The sequence below is a fragment of the Aethalodelphis obliquidens genome, unplaced genomic scaffold (genome assembly GCF_003676395.1).
Source record: "Aethalodelphis obliquidens isolate GAN/ISIS:26980383/991018 unplaced genomic scaffold, ASM367639v1 scaffold10, whole genome shotgun sequence".
Lineage (NCBI taxonomy): Eukaryota > Metazoa > Chordata > Mammalia > Artiodactyla > Delphinidae > Aethalodelphis > Aethalodelphis obliquidens.
The window spans coordinates 2,544,942-2,566,365 of NW_020837954.1; positions in this window are offsets into that span (position 1 = coordinate 2,544,942).

Consider the following 21,424-nt stretch of genomic DNA (forward strand, 5'->3'; position numbering starts at 1 on the left):
CTATCTGTATGTCTTCTTTGGAGAAATGTCTACTTAGGTCTTCTGCCCATTTTTTGATTGGATTGTTTGTTTTTTGGATATTGAGCCACATGAGCTGTTTGTAAATTTTTGAGACTAATCCCTTGTTGGTCTCATCCTTTGCGACTGTTTTCTCCCATTTTATGGGTTGTCTTTTTGTTTTGATAACAAACCTTATTAAAAACCCTGTTCACCATACTTTTCCTGGATGCCTTCCTGTAACTTGCCTCCACACCCAGAAGCTCAAATGCCCTTTTTCTTTGTCTAGTCTAACGTGGTATATAAGTTCAAGTTCTAACCACCTCTTTGGGTTACTCATCACTGGGTGCTCCCGTGTGTACCTGTGTGATACACATGTTAATAAACTTCTGTTTGTTTGTCTGCTGTTAATCTGTCTTTTCCCCATCTGATTTATAGGGCCCCAGCTGGAGTATTTAAGTTGAGTAGAGGAAAGACGGTTTTTTTCCCTCCCCTACAGCAGCCTCAGCCAGTGTCTGAACATGACAGGTGTCAAATGGGTTATGTGGGGATAAGAAGCTTTACTTAAAATTTAGCATTGGCCTGGACATAGGAGGTGATCAAGAAAGGAAAGAAGATATCCAGATAAGAATTTTGAGATAGGGAAACACAATTTTACTTGAACATTGTATGAGAGTCAGTTGCATAAGCTCAGGAGGTGATAGCTAGGGTTGCCAGACTTAGCAAATGAAAATTTAGGATACCCAGCTGCATTTGCATTTCAGATATAGACAACAAATCTTTTAGTATGTGTATATTCCTTAAGATAAGCATTTCTTAAATAGGACTGCCAGAGTAGTTTGCCTGTTAGAGGGTGAAAGAAAAAATATGTATTTTAGCATTGAGTATGCCCCAAATATTGCATGAGATATATAGAAAGAAAACTATTCACAGTTTACTTGAAATTCAGTATAACTGCTTGTCCTTAATTTTGTCTGGCAGCTCTAGTTATGATATCTGCTTAAAGAAAATCTGCTTAAAGACAAATCATGTCTTAATTCATCAGAAAACCTAGTCTTTTAAGGTTAGATTTGAATTTGAGATGCCTTAGTCTAACGTGTTTATTTTTGGATGAGAGTAGGAAGTGTCCTGTTCTGGGTCATGGAGCCAGTAGTCTCAGGACCACATCTCAACCTTGAGCTCTCTGACTCCCAGTTCAGATCTCTTTCTACCCCATTACTCAGTCTCCTTCCAAAAAAAGATACATTTCTGGCACCTATGATTCAGCACTGTTCTTTTGAGTTTTTCTATCCTCTTTCTTATCAAATAGGTCCTCATCATGAAATGGCTTTTTTATTTTTGTCAATGCACATTCTGAGTAGTTAGTAGACTTCTCAAAGTTTTACACCTGTCTGTCTGGGTCCACATATCCATATTTCTATTTTCGAGATTAAAATAGTTATTGTAGAAAATTCAGAAAGCATAAAACAGTTCTAAGAAGAAAATAAAAATTGCCCGTAATTTTCTATGTTTGTGGATAGCTACCACTAGCATTTTGGTGGGACCCTTATTTTTCTGTTTAAAAAAAACTGAGGTACAAAATTATATATTATTTATTAATTATATATAATTATATACATGATTATAATCTATATATATTTGTATCTATTAACTATATAAAATACACATTATGTATTTTATAATTTTATATTAAATTTATTTTGATGTATTTGTTTTTCATACACTTTAATGTTTAATTATATAATTATATAAAATATGTTATATATTTATAACATCTATTATATTTTAAATATTTCAAATATATATATATAAACCTATCTATATATTTTATAACCTGCTTGTATAAATTAACAATATTCTTATGTATTTTTATTTTATTAATATTTTCTACTACAGGATACTTAATGGCTGGATAGGACTCTGTTACATGGATACACTATGCTTTAATCAATCACTTTCCTGTTAAAATTCATCGAGTCTATTTTTTTCCCCCTGATAGTAATTGATGCTCTGATGAACATTATTATAGATAAAACTTTGCATACTTTACTGATCCTTTCCACATTTAAAGGGTAGATGTCAATTACTGAGTTGTAGAGGAAGCTCATTTTAAAGGTTATTGATTTATATATATTACCAAAATATTCTGCAGAAAGATTAGGCCAGTAAATAGCTAATAAGCAAGGTATGGGAGGATACCTTTCCCACACCTTTGTCAACCAGTGGTTATTGGCAATTAAAAAGTGTCCCAAAGAGAAGTAATACTATGACAAAAAGTTATTTCATTTTTATTTCATTGGTAACAGAAGAGAGGCAGAAATTTTTCATGTATATATAGGCCATTCATACTTTTTCTATAGTGATTTGTTCATTTTTCTTTTTGCTTGTATGTATTATTCCCCGATTGGAATGTTCATTTTTCTTACTAACTGAAAATTTAAAAATATTATTAAGATTCTTAATCTTTTGTTTTATTGCATACCATAAATATTTTTTTTAGTTTATCTTACATTTTTAATTTTATTTATGAATGTTTTCATTATGCAAAAGTTCTGAGTTTGTGTGTAATTAATTCTGTCAATTTTTCCTCATAGTCTTTGAAGTTATGGTGAGAAAGACCCTTCTTCATTTGCAAAATATAAATACTCATCTGTATTTTTCTTCATTTTTTAATGAACAAATTGAGCTGTCTGCATTTAACTCTTTAACCCAGCCTGAATTTTTTTGGTGTTTTCTTCTTGATTTTTACAATCTGGACATTTTAAGCACATTGAAAGAAAAAAAAAATCTGTAATGAAAACAGACTTTTTCACATATAGTCATTTCTCCCATTTCTGCATAGAAAAAGTACATGTGCAAAGAATGTGTAAATGTTATGACCCCCAGGGAGCTCTCAAGAGAGAACACTTCTTTAATGTCTTAATGCTTCAAAGGACCTGAGAACAAAGAAGGTTTTTCTTTTTCTATTGACCTATTATATTTGCATAATCTTTTCTGATGTCACATAGAAGAAGAGAGAAGACTTGTTATGGCAACAGAAGGCAGAACTAGGACAGATGGGTGAAAGTTACACAGAGACAGAGCTCAGCTCAGAATAGGGAAGACAGTGCTGCCTGGAAGTCATTGTTCTGACCTTCCAGCCTAAGGCTTCACCCAGAGAGCGCCTTTCTTAGGATGCTTTATGATGAGAGTTACTGGGCAGGTACCCCATCATCATGAGAACGATGTTTTTCAGTCAAACAATTTAAACCTCACAGTTCAGTTATTATTTATTATCCCCAAACCAGGCTCTTAAAACAACCATTTTATTTTGCTCACAATTTTGTGGGTGAGGAATTGGGGTAGTTTTGGCCTGGGATCTCTCATGAGGTTGTGGTTAGTTGCTGGTTGGGGTGCATTAACCTAAGGCTCTGCTGGGCTGGATGTCCCGGATGGTTCAGTCACATGGCTGGCAGAGGATGCTGGGTGTTGGCTGAGAGCTCAGTGAGGACTGTTGACCTGAGCTCCTACACGTGGTTTCTCAAGCATGGTGGCCTCAGGGTAGTCAGACTTACATGGCACCTGGAGGAGTTTCCCCAGAGCAGGTATCCCAAGAGAACCAGGTGTACGATGAATACTGTAGTCTTTTCTGAGCTAGTTTTGGTAGTCACATAGTGTCACTTCTGTCGTACTCTGCTGATTAGAGCAGTCACAAGCCCAACCAGTTTCAAGGTGAGGGGTATGTACTCCACTTCTCATTGGAAGGAGTGTAAAAAAATTTGAGACCATTTTTTAAAACTGCACATCTATTGATACATGTTTCTATTACCCTGCCTCCTCTTCACCCATGGTTTGTTTCACGGCTCCACTCTGCTTTGTCCCAATGCAGAGATACAGTTGAGGGTGGGAGTTTGCCATAGGGGGACATTGGATCTCTGCCTGTTTATAAGACATCTCAAGCAAACCGTTTGGAGATTTTGTTATTTCAATGTTGTACAGAGTTACTACCTTTAGATTTGTTGAACATCAAACACTTAACACATAGTGAAATTAGAATGTGATTCATTTATTTCCAGAGAAACTCTAACTTAGCTAGGGAGAGATGGTGTGAATATGTTACATTGTCCCTGGCTTCCATTTAAAATATCTGTGCTAGGGTTCTAAGCTTGACCTTGGTTGCTGATCCATAACTCTCTGGCACGACAGGCTGAATCTGCTGCCCCTTCATGGATTTCTGGGATTGACCATCTCTGACCCCAGGCTGGGTTCAGCCTTTGGTCAGCAGCCCTGCTAAGCAGGCTACATGATACAAAGAATGTTATGTAGGATTCCTTCCCTGGGTGGAATGTCCTTTAAAATTCTGCATTCCTTTGAGACAAACCTTTGAGAGCCTAGATAGGCTCAATAGGCAAGAGCCCCATCATTTAAAGCGGAGAACACTGAGTTACAAATGAATTTATGTAATTCAGTGGCGTTGCCATAACCTGGAAGCTGAAGAGTCGGGCAGGCAGCCCCTGCATTTGCTATCTGGCTGCGTCTGCAGAGCTGCTGTGCCTGCTTTAATTAGGGCACGTTTACAGTTCCAGAAGGGTGTGAAGGCAGCATCTATCTGTGCATTTATGTCCCAATAACATCACAGTGGCCTAGGGTTTATTTGCATCAATTGCCCTGGGGTGTGGATAGCTTTCTGATTGCTAGCCTTGCTCGGTGCAGCCTGGCAGGGACCACAGCAGTGGACTGGGGAAGGAGTGAAGTTGTGTAACAGCAGCTGCAGTGCTGAGCTGTGCTGCGTCTTTTAAGGGGATGGCAACCAAGACCACGGGATTTGGCCTAATGAGACAGTGAAAACTGGATGTGGTGAGTTGGATCTCCCTTTTTGACCTACTTTAGAAGCTGTTCAAGTATTAAAAAAAAAAAAAGAGCAAATGAACTGGGCAGAAAACTCTAGCTATAAAATACATTGTAGATTCAATTAACCATTTTGAAGGTCCATTTTTCTCAATGAAATATATGTTCACCAAATTTAAGTCCTAATATATGTGGCTATCATCTAGGGATCAAACTTTGTAAGCAAGCTCTCTCCTATTTACCCTTTTGCTTCCTAATCTGTCCTTTTGTTCTCCTGTAATATCATAGCTAGCCTTCAGGTTACCTATGCTTGGAGAAGGTTTCCTGTCTTAAAAAGTAAAGATACCAAAACTCTCTGGCATTAGCAAATGTTGGCCCAATATCAAGGCCCTTCTCTTGAGGACCTTTCATGTGATCATGGATCCAGACCCCCTGCTTAGTTTCAGATCTTGATCCTTCATTGTCAGCTGAAGCCTGCCCAGTGCTCCTGCCTTTGTTCTCCTTTTCTTGAGTTCATAAGCTATCGCCTCTTATGTCTCAGTGTGACACCCAGAGATGTAGCCACTGGACATTGTTTAGCTGTCAGGTGATATTTGTTTAGCATGAAGACACATTCAGGAATACCTTCCCACTAAAGTAATGAAGAACAGAGTCAATGTATTTCTCCCTAGAAGCAGGGGATTGAGTAGGATTGTGCTTTATCTTCTGTTGAGATCTCTCTTCTGTTGAGTTCATTAATTCATTCAACACTTATTTACTTAGTGCTTAATATGTGCAAGGTGCTGGAACACAGCAAGAAAATTTGACATCATAAAAAGTGCTGTGAATGGGACTTTACTGGTGGCGCAGTGGTTAAGGCTCAGCGCTCCCAATGCAGGAGGCCCAGGTTCCATCCCTGGCCAAGGAGCTAGATCCCACATGCATGCCGCAACTAAGAGTTTGCATGCCACAACTGAGGCACCCACGTGCCGCAACTGAAGGAGTCTACTTGCTGCAACTGAGACCCAGTGCAACCAAATAAATAAATATAAATTTTTTAAAAAGTGCTATGAAGAAAATTTAAGCAAAATAATGTGATAGAGGGTGATTAAGGACCAGGGCTTGAAAAACGTTATAAATTCGGTGGCCAGCAAAGTCATCTCTAAGGGAATAGAGACCCAAATGACAAAGACTAACCAGGCAATGATTTGGGGGCAAAAACATTCAGGCAGATGAAATGTGTAAAGGTCCTAAAGAGGGAAGGATCCCAACAAGGGCACATAGGCAGAGGTGAAGTGAAATGAGGTGCAAGAAGATGTTTAAAGGCTGGGCCGAGAAGTTTAGATTGTGTCCTTAATAGTTGTGGTAATGCTGTTGTAGAGGTTTAAAGCAAGAGAATGGTACAGTCTGATTTTATGTTAGGGCTAAGACTGGAAGCACAGATGCCAGCTAAAAGCCTAGATCCATGTTTCAGGTAAGAGATGATGGTGAAATGTGTGAGAGTGTAGTATCCCTACTAGACAGGGTTGGCCAAAGAATGGCTAGGACTTGATGGATTTATATGGAGAATGAAAGAGAAAGAGCAAGGTCAAGGATGGTCTCAGTTTTCAGCCTGAACATCTGAATAGGTTGTGTCATTTACTGAGACGGGTAAGGCTAGAGGGGAAGCAAATTTGGAAGAAATGGATACTTGTATCTGGGGTACAGAGGAAAGGTAAGATTTGGGAATTTTCAGTTTAAACATGGTATCTAAATCCACTGGACAAGATGCAAGTAGTTCTTTAATTCAAGTGTTATAAAGACAAGTCCAAAAGACAGGGGTAAAGAAATAATTTCTTAGCTTATAAAAGAGACTGAGAAGTGGCTTAATGTGTCTGTTGTACAGAAGAGCAAGAAAAGAAAAAATGGGCTCCACCTGAAGTAGAAGGGATTTACTGGGGCTAAACAGACAGGTAAACCAAACTGAACACCTGAAGCGAATCTGGAGCACACTTCATCATGATTTTTTTATAACTACATGTAAATGTATAGCTAAACGTACATATCATATGTGTATATCTCAATGCATTTTCACAAAATAAAAATATCTATGTAACCAGCACGTAGATCAAGAAACAACATTGCTAATACCACAGAAACCCACTCGTGCTATTCACTAGTAGAAAAATGACTTCTAATAGCATAGGTTAATTTTGCCTCCTTTAAAACTTTATATGAATGGGATCATACAGCTTTTACTATTTTGTATCTGTCTATTTTTACTCAACATCAGGTTTGCGAGATTTATTTATACTGTGGCAGATCCACCCTGTGATGAACAGTATCCCATTGTAGGAAGATACTAGAATTCGTTTACCCATTCTACTCTTGATGGGCATTTGAGTAGTTTCTAGTTTTGGGCTAATATGAATAATGCTATCATAACCTTCCGGTATATGTCTTTGGTGAACATATTTACACCATTCTACTGGGTGTGTAACTAGTAATGGGATTGCTCCATCATGGTGTACGCTTATGTTCAGCCTTAATAGATACTGCCAAACATTTTCCAAAGTGGCTGTTAGCAATTTACACTTGCATTAGCGGTATATAAGGGTTACGGTTGTTCCAAAGCCTTGACAACATTTGGTATTATCGGTCCTTTTCATTTTAACAGTTTTGATTGGTGTGTAAGTGGTATCTCATTTTAGTTTTAATCTGCACTTCCCTAATGACTAACGAATTTGAACATATTCTCGTATTTTATTGCTCACTTGAGTATTCTCTTGTGAAGTGTAATTTCAAGGCTTTGGATCATTTTTCTATTGCACTTTCTGTCTTTTTCTTACTGGATTATAGGAGTACGTTATGTATTCTATCAGTGTCTTCTCAGATGTGTGGGTTGTGAATATCCTTTTTTCACTCCATATGTTGCCTTTTCATTCTCTTTTAATGGTGTTTTGTGATAAACAGAAGTGATTAATATTAATGTAGTCAAGTTTTGTTTTTCCCTTATGGTTAATTTTTTATTGACCTTGTGTATCTTAAGGTCACAGAATTTTTTCTCATATATTTTTCTGTAGAAGATCTTTTGATTTATTTGTCATTTAGATGTACACCACATTCAGAATTGGGGTATGTGTGTGGTGTGAGGTATGGATGCAGATATATATTTTTCCCTCTGTGAATATTCAATTGACCTAGCACCAGTGTTTGAAAAGTCCACTCTTCCCCCACTACAGCACAGTGTTGCCTTTGTCATTAATCGGGTGACTGTAAATGTGTGGGTTCATAAACGTTTTCAACATTGAACTGACCTTCACCTTCCTCCACCAAATGGTAACCATAAAAAACCAATACCTAAACTTGAAATATAATTTAAGGTCTTCTAGTCCAGTGGTTCTTAACATGTGGTCCCTGGGCAGCAGCAACAGCATTACTTGGTACCTTGTTAGAAATGCAAATTTCAGGGCTCCATCCCAGACCTATTGAATCAGAAACTCTAGGGTTGGGGTGCAGAAATCTGCATTTTAACAAACACTCCAGGTGACTGTGATTCAAGTTCAGGTTAGAGAAAAGCAATCCTAGCACATCATCTTTTCATAGATGAAGGTACTGAGAGCAACCCAAACAGCGTTTTTTGTTTGTTTTGTTTTGTTTTAATCAACCATGATGAAAATATAGCAGTTTTACTGACATGGAGCACATCTGAGAACTTCAAAATATTTAACATTTCTAACCTGCACAAAATGGTTAGTACATTTAGTTTAATAGGAATTTTTTGTGAGTGGAGATTTTTAGAGGATGGGCGACTGGAAGGGTTTAGAACCTCTTTCCCTGTGCCACTGCATGCCCCCAAACACTGGTTGGGCCAACAGAGGAAATACCCCAAGGCAGAAAAATGATGGTCTAAGAGATTTCTCCAAGACGATTCAACCTATTATTTACGACATGTACCCATCTCTTTGAAAGCTTTTCAGACCTATTTTTAATCTCAAGTCTAATTTCATTGGTTGAAGGATAGTTTTCTTATCCTTCTCTACATATCTTTTCTAAAAACTTTTATTGAAGTATAGTTGATTTACAGTGTTGTGTTAATTTCTGCTGTACAGCAAAGTGATTCAGTTATACATTCATTCTTTTTATATTCTTTTCCATTATGGTTTATCACAGGATATTGAATATAGTTCCCTGTGCTATACAGTAGGACCTTGTTTATCCATTCTGTATATACCAGTTTGCATCTGCTAATCCCAAACTCCCACTTCATCCCTATCCTACTCCCTCTCCCTGTTGGCAACCACAAGTCTATTCTCTATGTCTGTGAGTCTGTTTCTGTTTTGTAGTTAAGTTCATTTGTGTCATATTTGAGATTCCACGTATAAGTGATATCACATGGTGTTTGCGTCTCTTTTTCTGACTTACTTCACTTAGTATGATAATCTCTAGGTCCATCCATGTTGCTGCAAGTGGCGTTACTTCATTCTTTTTTATGGCTGGGTAATACTCAATTGTATATATATACCACAACTTCTACATATCTTAATATTTAAGTGGGTACAGCCCTAGTCCCAGAACCACACAAATGGAGGCAGCTCCATGGTCCCAGGCTCTGTGAGTTGTTGCTCTCTCCTTAGCAGTACCTAGGAGGACTATGTAGCCCTTCTTAGGCTCAACAACTGCATGATCACCTCCTTCAGCTCCTGGAATGAGCCATCACCCCAGAGGTGTCTCTGAGTTCCTCCTTACAAGAGAATATTTAGCAGATGTCCAGAAAAGGCCATATGACTTGTTGCCCAGTACTTCTTCTGTTCTTGAAATCACATGGTAAGACAGGTGTGTGCTGCACAGAGGCTGCTTTCTGAATGTAGATAAGATCTGGGAATTGCCTACAAGATATGTCTAAACCTCCACTGATTAGAATAAGCAGAGAAAAGAGCAGAGAGAGGTACTCAAGGCTTTTCAAACTAAGCTCAACTTCTCTCCTCTGCTTGCTAGCCGATTGATATTTTTTCACTCATCTGCCTTATTCTAAGGCTGAATCTTCAGGTAGGCAATCTTGGAAATATGCGAATCAATTCATATGTGTTGGTTCTCTCTTGCTCCCTCTGTTCTGCGAGTTTGGGCCAAGCATTCTAATTCTCTTGCTTTCCTGTACTAGACAGTAGCTATTTCTTCTTAGAAACTTAGCTTCGTGGGACTTTCTAATGATAAATGAGTCAGGATTTCCAAGACTGCAAATGAAAAGGAGATCCTAAACTCTCAGGTATTATGAGTATTGTTGTTATTAAATTTTATCTTCTTTTGGAAATTGCCTTTTCCTGTTTGCTTCTGTTTTAGTATGCTACCTTTTCATGACCTTCACATTATCTGTTTGCAGAATGCGTAGGTCTGATGCTTCACACTTAACACGGGACTTTTCATCTTCAAAGAACTCTTCAAATAAGCTAACTGAAAGGAAACTACAGAAGAGTACAAAGTTAACATTAAAAAAAAAAAAAGGCCTCTAAACACGGACCTAGAAAGATGATGGCAAAAAAGCAAGTCAATCAAAAACATATTTATGAGACTAAATTGAAGGTTTGGAGCAAAGTCTGGCTGGAGGTCAGGTGGCAGTATTCCCCGGGGATGTGTGCCTTTGCTCTATCTTGCTATTTATCAGTCAGGGTGTTCAAACTTGGAAAAACTTGCCTGTGCTACTGATTCTCAATTGCAAGACCAACCCACTGGCATTTTCTCACCCTCTTGCTGCTTGTAGCCAGAACTGGTAAATAGAAGTTCAAGTTTAGAAGTAGATGAGTGATACCTCTCCAAACTCTACTCCCATGGAAAGTTGGGACTCCATTTGGGTGAGCAGCTGTTCTGGCTTTTGTAATTGTAGTTGGACTTTTTGATTTGCTAGTTTGATTTTGTTTGCACCATGCATCGGTATTTTCCCAGCTGATAATGGAAGGAAATAGCATGTTTGAGTTGGAGAGCTCCAAGGATCTGTATAATGTGAGGCCAGGTACCTTCACGGCTCTAACCCAGTATCTAACATAATCCCTGGCCCAGCGATTATTGATAGTAGGCATTGGTAGTAGAGTGAATAAGTCAATTAATGAATCACCTTGGGTCCCTTGGAAAACCCTTGGATGGCTAATGTTAAAGGCTACCTGAACATGACCCTCTGCCTGCTTGACCTTCTCTTTTTATGGGTGACTTTTAGGAAATATAACACACTCATGATCCAGGTTTCTTCCTGTGTAACACAATAACTGGATTTTGTGAATAGTATCTCTAGTTCATTCAAGTTCCTTATTGCCTTGAAGCTCTCTGACATATACATGCTGTTTTTCTCCATTATGAGCTGAGAAGAAGATTTGCATATGTTCTGAGTCATTTACTTCACACCAGCAAATAATAAGTACTGAACCACATTCCAAAGTCCAGGTGTGCTGCTGACCCCATATAAAATAACGATATTTTATGGAAATCTCTTCTCTACCCCAAGCTGTGAAACATGGCCACAGTACCTCGTATGATGAAAGTAACATTTTATTGTTAAATGAAACCTAGACTCTCAGTATTTGGGAATAGAGGGAAATGGGAAAGATCTTTGAGGCTCAATTTCTTTTCTCCTGAATTTCACCTGACTCTTGGGAATCTCAAGTCATTTATGCCTGCCACCTCCATGTAGACCTTCCATATATTGGGTTGGCCAAAAAGATCGTTTGGGATTTTACGTAAGAGGTGACAGAAAAACCTGAACTTCCACCTCTGTAACATTTTGGCCAGGTGTGGATACCTGATTCTCTATTATTCCATAACAGAGCTGAGACAAGGCCAACAGAGAAAGGGTTGTTATTTCTTGTCCAATAAGGCAAGCGCTTAAGAGTGTTTCTGGCATCAGACAGAAGTAGGTTCAAGTCACTGTCTGCCAATTTTTAACAGTCTGACTCTAAGCAGTTCACTACCCGTCTGAGTCTCACTTTCTTCATCTATGGAATAGGGAGGTATATAATACTCATTTCCTGGGACTACTGTCAGCACTGAATGAGATAATTCCAGGAAAATGTAGCATGGTCTCTGGCACATAGTAAATGTTCAGTAAATGTTTGATATTATTTTTATAACAAAATGCTATTATAGATCAGGAGATAGCAAAAGAGAGAGCAACACAAAAAGGAACAGAAATCCACATGATTGGGTTTCCAAGGGATGGCTTCCTTCCTGGGCTTCCAGGATTCGACCTGCTCTAACTACTGTTACGCCTCAGTGGGTGGGCCCCCATCTTGGGACATGGCAACTCGCAGCCTGAGCCTAGACCCAAGGGTGTGCAACCAGGGCCTGACAGGATTTTCTTCTCCCTTCTGCTTAAGACCCTCCTTCTCAGTTTCATTTTCCTGACTGAGAAGCTGCCTCTTGCCAGACGATAGAAACTAGAGCTGATTTGCCCTCTGAGGAAAGGCCCCTGCTGATGTGGGAGAGGAAAGGGTGGCCTCAGCAGGGAAACAATGGAATATAGCAAAACAAGCCTAATGCATATGCAAGATATGCACGGAAATAGCAGCAACAGGGACGTTCCATTATATCTACAACTTTTTCTCACTATTCTGTGATTTTCCTTATTACCTTCAGATGTGTTCTCCCACACACAATTAAGACTTGTGTTCCATTCTTTTCCTTAAATTCCATCTGGGCAGTATCTTCCCTGGCAGAATAGCTCTTCATCCTCAAGCAGTAATACAAAACCCAGAGACAGGGATTGGTGCCTAACAGCAAGGGGAAGCTCCATGGCCTGCTGATGGAGGAGGTTGACGGGATGCTACCGAGCAGTCCTGATGGAGCAGCTCTGATGCTCAGGGGCCCTAAAGAAGAGAGAAGGTATCTCCCCCTGGTAGAGCAGATCCTGTGAAGATCTTCAGAAAGCCTCGTGCCACTTCCCCATTCCAGGAAACGTTAGGAGTACGTATCACAGAACAGATTTTGCTTGGAAATTTTGTGTGTGTGTGTGCTTATCTCAGGGAGTACAATTGAAATAAGAAAGTGAAAAAAAATACATCCATGGCTTGTTGAGAGTTGTTCCATACAGTCAAGGCCTATAGAACAGGTGAGACTATGGGGAGGCAGATTCCATAAAGGTTAAGACAGAGGCAGGCTTGCCATGGTTTCAGATCCAGGCTGTGTCTCTTAGTAGCCATGAGTTCTTGGGCACTTTCCGTAACCTTGCTAAGTTATAGTCTTTAAAAGGGCATCTACCTTATAGATATCTACCTTTAGCATAACAGTATCTACCTTATAGAAAATACAATTAGGTAGTACCTAATGGTATCTACCTTATAGGTTGATATAGATTAAATAATGTGTATAAAGCACTTGGCATTTTATACTGCTCATTAGTATTAGTAATTCCTCTTCACTCTCTGGGACCCAGAAGAGCTCCTTGCAGGGAACAGGCGCCTTTAAAAGCTCTGGCAGATGCTGAGGGGATCAGGGAACAATTTTAACTTGAAAGTAATAGCCCTAGCTAGTGACAGATACTGTTCTTTAAACCATCCCAATGCTGGTGACAAGGCCATGTGACTCTTTCCCTTTCCAACTTGTCCCCTCTCTGTGGCATAATAGCCTTTAAGTAACTTCATCCCAAAAATATATTTTAGGGACACATCTATCACAGGTGGTATGATGGTGAATTTGGTGTCGACTTGACTGGGCTAAGGGATGTCCAGATAGCTGGTAAAATGTTATTTCTGGGTGCTTCTCTGGAAGAGATTAGCATTTGGATTGGTAGACTGAGTAAAGAAGATCACCCTCACCAATGCAGGACACCAGCGCATGACAGGATTTTATCCATTGAGAATCCGAATAGTACAGAAAGGCAAAGGTAAATTCTCTCTGCTTGAGCCGGGACAGGCATCTTCTCCCACCCTCAGACCTTGGTGTTCTTGGTTCCTGGGGCTTCAGACTTGGACCAGGACACATCACCGACCCACCCTGACCCCCTTCGGACTCAGACTGGGTCTCACACCATTGGCTCTCCTGGTCCTCAGGCCTTTAGGTTTGGACTGAAACTACATCCCCAGCTTTCCTTGGCCTCCAGCTTGCAGATGGCAGATCGTGGGACCTCTCATCCGCCATAATAACATGAGCAAACCCCTTATAATAAATCTCTTTCTATATATCTCTGTATATCTGATGGGTTCTGTCTCTCTGGAGAAGGCTGGCTAATACAAGAGGAGTAAATAAACTCAGGCAGCTCTAGCTGGCTCTGCCTGGGAATAATTTTTTCATTTGCACTGTTAACGATACTTATCGGATCAGCATGGTTTAACTCCATCTATAAAATAAGGCAAACAGAAAAGAGATTCTTCTCTAAGGTCAGAGCTCATCCCATGTTTGTGACTCTAAGGTTCAGACTCTGGGCCCTGCCTGCCTAGACCACTGAAGCTTTTAGTTCCTCCTGATTTGTCACTCCTTTGTGGGGTCAGCTTCTCATCTGCTAAGTTCTTTGGCTTTGTCATCTCTTGGCCTCCCCATCTTTCTACAGGGCCCAACCACCTGGTTGCTGTATCAGCCAGAGTTCAGTTTGGAAAGCAGAAATGACTCTCGGTATTTTAAGCCACAGTTGTTTATTGCAAGGAATCAGATGCTTTCCAAACCATTGGGAAGCCTGGGGGAAGGGGTTCTAACATTGGTCTCCAGGGATGACTCCCAGAGCACTTGTATTGACTCTGAGACATCCACTGAACAACTGATTCCAGAAGACATTGGTAAGACTGCAATCCAGGGACGGAGCAACTTCCATTTCTGCCACCTTTGCCATTGGTGCATGACCCTCAATGAGCTGGTGATGGAGTCTGGTTACCGCTTCCCCTACAAGGGCCTCCTCACCCCCAGGAAGCTGGAGAATGGACACCGGAACAGGGTGGCAGAAGAACTTGACATTTCCATGGCCTTCTTGCCCCAAAGGACTTGCTTCTATCTTTCAGATCTCTTCCAAATGGATCTAGTATTTGAAATCTAATTCCCATCCAGCCCCCTGGTTGCACAGGAGACTGGAAAATGTAGTTTTTAGCTTTTTGCCTTTACAGTATAGAAGGACACACTGAAGGTAATTAGCTAGTACCCAGATAGGAAGATAGAAGATTCAGGTGGACCAGGGATTGAGATCAGGCTGTTCATCAGCTAAAGATGTAGAGTAGAGTGGTTATCAGGAGTACAGAGGTGAGAGAAGCAGTCAACAAAGATGAAAAAACAGCTTTGGGAAACTGAGTGGCAGAGAGTTATGAGCTGAAGTAAAGGGTACAGTGAAAAGCTGTCACGATTCAAACAAGGAGGACCGTCAAAGACGGGTAGACCCAGCAACAGAAATGGAAATGGAACGTAGCCACTTTCGGAGTTGTGGGCTTCTAGTGCTTGCCTTGTCCAGAGCCTCAACTTACCTGAAGTAGGCAGGCCTAAGGCTGCAGATGGACATAGGCTCATTTGGCTGGAACAGGGAAGGGGGAAAGGCAGAGAGCAAAGCAACCTGGACACCAAGTCCCAGATCCCACTCGACCCTCAGAACCTCTCTGCCCCTCCCTGCCCACACTTCCCCCCAACACTGGCCAGACTAAGTTGGTACCTGCAGACATCTGCATCTCTCCTACTTTCTGCAGCACTTTCTTCAGGTTGCAAACTCTTAAATATCCTATACTGAGGTCTGCATAATTATATAAAAGCAGTGTAACTATGTTTTGAGTGTACTGGGAAAAGGTGCTAAAAACAGGATTATATGTGAGCCTGACTGTGATAACACTTCCTTATTAATATATTTATTTTAAGGAATCAATTTTATTTATTTATTTTTGGTTGTGTTGGGTCTTCATTGCTGCATGTGGGCCCTCTCCAGTTGTGGTGAGTGGGGGCCACTCTTCATGGTACACGGGCCTCCCACTGCGGTGGCTTCTCTTGTTGAGGAGCACGGGCTCTAGGCACACGGGCTTCAGCAGTTATGGCACACGGGCTCAGTAGTCATGTCTCACGGGCTCTAGAGTGCAGGCTTAGTAGTTGAGGCACACGGGCTTTGTTGCTCCGAGGCATGTGGGATCCCCCTGACCAGGGATTGAACCCGTGTCCCCTGCATTGGCAGGCGGATTTCCAACTACTGTGCCACCAGGGAAATCCCTCCTTATTAACATTAACTACTTCCTTATTAATGAAAACAAAATACTAAGCCCCTTTAAGAAGCATAATTATGTAAACATTTCCAAAGCAGTGGAAATAATTTATACCAACTGCAAAATAATAGTAAGCATTACAATGAAAACAGGAGATAATAAGAAAAAGAATACATATACACACATAGAGGTACACATCTATAAGTACATGTCTGCACACACATACTTACACATATACACAGAAATCATCTTAAACTAAGAAAAAGAAGAACAACCAAAAAAAACCCCCCAAACCTCATATAACGTGAACTCTTCGCACTTAAAAGGTAAAATGTAGCAAGCAGTACTCACAAGCTAAAAATTACTTCCTTGGCAAAATAAGGTCTTTTGTGAAAGGAGTTTTTCAGCAGACACATTTTGACAATTGACACCCCATGAATACCATTTGTTAAAAACATTTTTTTGCTCTAATTTGATGAACCAGGAAGTGGAAATCGATAGGACTTTGCCAGATGTGTTCTTTGTCGATGCCCCGTCTTTCTCTCCTTTGCTCCTGTTCTGTAGTAGATAAGAGATAGGAGGAGCCCAGAACACAATATATGGATTTTTTTTTCAAACTAACAGCAAAGGAAGCTACAGAACACTTTTAACTCCAGAAATGTTTTCAGCACCATGTTGCAGATTTGCTATGTAGCAGGACAAGCTGATTTCAAGCCCAAAGGTAGGTTGGGAGTTTATATGATCCCCCAGAACTTTAGGGAGAACCTTCCTCACTGGAGCACTCATCCCTACCTCTCAGCCCTGCTGGTTTCCATGACAACCAGGCCAGTGTCTAGTTCAGTTTTGCAAATACTTCCCAAAGCCCATTAGGCCTAAAATCTTCTTTATAGCCTCTCAAATCTGCCTTATTTCAACCAACTTTCCTATGGCCCCCACTCACTTTAATCTTCCTCAACTTGTGAGGTGAGAAACGCAAGATTCTATAGCAACAAATTTACCTAATAGCCATACAGAGACAGATATGAGAGAAAACCAAGGAAAAGAAGCTAAAGTAGTGCCCAGGTTACCTTCATGTCAGCTGCCTGATGGTCACTCAATTTCTCATCTTCTTTTAGACTCTGGGATAATGGTCGTGCACATATTTGCTTGGCTCTTCTGAGCGGATGTGCTCCAAGAGGATAAAATAAAAGTGATGATGCAACACAGTAGCAGAAACACTGTTCTAAGAGTAAAGACTTGAGCTCTGACCTTGAGTTTCTGTCTCAGTGACCTTGAACTACTCTGAAAGTACAAATGGGTTAGAGGATCTCTGGAGAAACTTCCTAGTTTTATCATTCTATGACCTAGTGTGATCAGGACAAGTCTTCCCACCTTCAAATAAATTGGTGTTTCCCTAATCAAATATTCTTCCTGCAGGTTGGTGATTAAACAGGCCAATCCTAATCTTGACTCAAGAATAAGACAGAAAAAGCAACCTGTTACTGTTTAGAGAGAGAACTTCCAAGTATTCCTTCAAAAGGGCCCATTTTGTTCCACAGTTCACAGAGCAGGAATGGAACTTTTAGGGACATCTCTAAAGATATAGTATTTCTCTTTCATTAAGTCTGTGCTCAGACACATGCTGGCATTCACCTGACAGCTTTATCACTGATTTAAGTGTTTCAAAATCATTCTATATTAACTAAACTGTTCACGAAAAATCTTACCAGAAAACGTTCTGTAAAACAAAGCTATATTAAGGAGTAGTTGGTCCAAAGTAAAGATATGTTTATTTCTTCTGCAATTCTGCTCATCCCGACATGTCAGACATCCTAATTATCTTCAGCCACCCACCAAACTCAACCCAAAGGCTAATGTAGCAAATGAACCCCTTGAGGGTTATTTATATGTGACCCTCATTTATAAATGACATTGGTCATTTACATATGAAACAATGCATGTTTGTCATAGCACTGTTATAAGATCATTTTCTTAATATCACGTCAGATATTTAATTTTCTTACAGAAACTCCATATGAGTGAGAGTTTCGTAGTAGACCTGATAGAGATTACACCTGAGGGGTCTGGAGGAAGAAGTGTTATGGTGGAGGAAATTGCAGTTTTGAGGATGCTGGGTCCCTGGTGGGGTAGGAGGAGGTCTTCTTACTGAGTGCTATTTGTCCCAACTAGTTATGGTGAAGTCCTGATTTTTATTTTCCTTGGAGTTAAGGAAACTTGATTTCTTTTTTTTTTTTAATTTTGTGATTTCTGACTTCCCAGTTGCAGTGTATTGTATCAGGAGATACTATGAAACCAGTCCAATCATTCGTATGTGTTTTGTAGAATCTGCTAACTGTGGGTGCTTGCAGGGTATTGTCTCAGGAAGGCCTGGACCAGTCCCTTTTTCTAAATCTAGGCAACCCACACCTACTGTTAGAGTTAATTTGATTGGATTAAAATTTGAGTCCCATGCCATGTTGAATGAGCCATGTTCAGATGCTTCTGTATAGTGTTGCATTTCATCATGGAAATGTTAGGTCATTGAGAGGGAATAAATGTCAGTAGATATAGAAAACATATGGCCTTTGGAATCTTGGTGATAAATGGACATCTTTTCATTTTCTTAAGGTTTCCTGTGTTGCCTGAGAAGTAGGAGTTATTTTTCTATGGAAGGTTAAGGATTTTGCTGAATGCTTTGCTTTTTCACTGTACTGGGTCCTAAGAACAGTCATTTCATTACATTTCACTCAGTTACCGTAGGCTTGGCATAAAACACGGTCACACATACACACACAAACACCTAAAAGTACAAAGCCTGCAGAGCATTGTTCCAAAGTAAAATGAGATCTTTAAAAAATAAGCTAAAGGCTCAATAACTAATCAGTTTTCAAACAACTGCATTAATCCAGGAAAGAAGCCTTTTTATCCCTAATGTCCCCAAAGGACTTGCAGTGTTCAACATTCTGTCGCCATCTTGCAGACCTTTGCCTTGGAAGGTACTTCCACAGTATTACTCAACATATTTGGAGAAAATTCAGGAAGAGGCTTATACATCAAAGTGCAGGGAAGCCAACTTAAGCTTTAGAATAAATACTCCAATCTCGTATCTTTTCATATTAGTTATTTGCTCTAATCCTTGCAAAGCAACCTCTAATAGTGAGGGGAGGGGCTGGGAAAAGAGGAGGAAGGGAGACTACTGGGTTTGAATATCTGATTGAAAACAAACAAAAATGAAAATTCCAGCATTCTTAAAATGTGAATTGGAGCGTGCGAGTATGAAGAGGGAGAAAGGAAAAGTGTTCAAAATATTTATAGTCTTCTTATCATAAAAACATATCCCCCCAGTGAGAATAATTTTTCACCAGGATTTACTGTAATTTAACTGGTGAGTTCTGATTACCATCTGGGAGAAATAGAAACTAAATCCTTGTCATTACACTCTCATGTTCGTGAGATAGAGAAACAAATAGTATCTATCACATAAATTTGATTTTTCTTTTTGGTACGGATTAAATTTGGTTACTATATGTAAATTGTTTAGAATAGTACCTGGTGCATTGTAAGTCTTGTATAAGAGTTTGCTATTACGATCATTATATCTAGTAATAATGGTAAGTAACATTTAACAGTCCCTCAATACAGGGTTTCTTAGCCGCGGCACTACTGACGTTTTGGGATGGATAATCGTTTATTGTGAGGGCTGTCAGGCGCATGGCAGCATATTTAGCAGTACCCCTGGCTTCTACCCCTTGGATGTCGGTGGTCCCTCTACCCCATCCAGTTGTAACAACCAAAGAAGTCTCCAAACTGCCAGATGTCCCTAGAGGAGCGAAGTCGTGCTCATCTGGGAAACACTGCCTTAATTTATCCCTGGCACTAAAACCGGTGCCGTATTTGTGTTACGCATTTAATAGGTACTATTTTCACCCCTATTTTATAGATGCAGTGAAACGTTAGGTAATTGCCAGAGTCACACAGCCAAACATGCTAACGCCAGGATTCACATTTTTCACTCTGACACGACCCACTACATTATAATGTGTGTGAAGCTCTTAGCAGAGCAAATGACAATAATTATTTATTATTATTTCCAAGATAGTTGCTTCTTGTCATCTGGGATATTGGTGATGCAGTTAGTTGATTTCTAGAAAGAAAATACTTTCCATGCCCTGCCTCTTGTTACCATGAGATTCAGCTAAAATACTGGTAAAATAATGATATGGATATATTAGAGTTCCTCCAGTTTCCTGTTTATTTCAGCTGTCAAAATAATGTCTTTTCATCACAATTAAACACTAATTGTGCATCTAAAGATATGAGACACTGTCCTACAAATATCTTTAAAAAACTGAGAAAGACTGGTTCTCCTGTGAGAGTTTGTCTTTCCCCCATCTTTGTCTGTAACTAAGGAGCCTGCGTGTTAGGATAGTGGGCCCCTGCCTCCTGGGAGCACCTGTCCCAGGCCAGGGCGGTGAGTCTGCCACCTGGGAATTTAAACCTTAGGATACCAGAGAGGCTGTGTTTTCCCTCTTCTGGGGATGAAGGTGAGAGAGAGAATCTTTGGGAGTTAGTGGTGGTAAGGCTTCCACCATGTGGAGAGAGGCGAGCTGCAGTGATAGATACCCTGATACTCAGAGAGAAGCAAAGATGAGAGACAGAGTCTTGGAAGTCTTTAAATACCTGGCTTCTGTTGTTTCTGAGGCTGAGCTGCACTTCTGAGCCCCACGTATCTGGATTGTTCAGCCCATCTTTGATACCTGTGCCAGTGAGGTTCTTTGGACTGCTAGAAAAAATAGCCTGTCCTTTACAACCAAGAGGCTCAATTAATATTGCACCTATGGTCAAGAAGCTTACAAGACTTGAGAGATACCTGGTGGCACAGATCATGGAGGCCAGTGCATGCCTACCACATTCAGAACCTTTCATGGGGATTTGATAACTCTTGAAGCATTACGAAGGCTGGATTGGTGAGGTCATATATTGGGAACTAGGAGACCCCTTGGGAGCTATTGCGGAAGTTCAGGGAAAAAGAAGTGGGCTCTCAAAGTGCAGATAAGATGAAGAAGAACTGAGATAAATCAGAGAAGAGCAGAAGATGTTGAATAAGAATCTCAAAGTACATAGTGTGATACAGGAATCAGAGAGTCGATGTTTATAACTGTGTTCCTTTGGGAACTTGGGGGTAACTTAGAAGCCAGCAAATCCTAGCCTGGCTGTAAGTAACTAGGGAGGCTTTATTATCCTTGGTTAGACAGAGAGCCACATGGAGATGAGCAATGCATTTATTCACTCAACAAATATTTACTAAGAGCTTACCACCAGTGGATGATTTTCTAGGTGCTTGGAAAGATTAGAGGACCACAAAGACAAAAATCTGTGTCTCCTGGTCCTTCCATTCTAACAGGAGAGGTGGACAACATGTGCAGACTTGAAAGTGTCAGGGAATGAGGTTGGGGAAATTTGCAATTTAAAATCAGAGAGGGTCCTTTGAAAAGATAACATGTGTTTGTCTCAGAGATGCT